This window comes from Brassica oleracea, chromosome C3 (assembly GCF_000695525.1).
Source record: "Brassica oleracea var. oleracea cultivar TO1000 chromosome C3, BOL, whole genome shotgun sequence".
In the NCBI taxonomy this organism is placed as follows: Eukaryota; Viridiplantae; Streptophyta; class Magnoliopsida; order Brassicales; family Brassicaceae; genus Brassica; species Brassica oleracea.
Genome location: NC_027750.1, coordinates 52,490,713 through 52,491,257, shown reverse-complemented (window position 1 = coordinate 52,491,257; position 545 = coordinate 52,490,713).

The window sequence follows — 545 nt, the reverse complement described above, 5'->3', positions numbered from 1 at the left end:
TCATCGACCTCAACCAAACACACTCGTGGCTGGCCTTATGTATGGCCAAGATTTTCGAGTGATTAGATGAAGTGGTCGCGATGGTTTGTTTCATGGAACGCCATGAAATGACTGTACCTCCATGTGTAAAGACATATCCTGTCTGTGATCGTGCTTGATGTGGATCTGATAGATAACCAGCATCAGCAAAGCCAACTAAACCATCTTTGTTATGGTTAGTATAATATAGACCCAAGTCTTTCGTTCCTTGCAGGTAACGAAGAACATGTTTGATCCCATTCTAGTACCTCTGGGTCGGATAGGAACTAAACCTAGATAGTAGGTTCACGGAAAAGGCTATATCAGGCCGTGTGTGAGTTGCCAAGTACATTAAAGCTCCTATGGCACTGAGATATGACATTTCGGGACCTAGGACATCCTCATCGTCCATCTTGGGACGGAATGGGTCAGTGTCCAGGCCGAGTGATCTCACGACCATGGGACTGGTCAGAGGATGACAATCAGCCATATTAAACCTCTTGAGTACCTTTTCAGTGTATGCCATT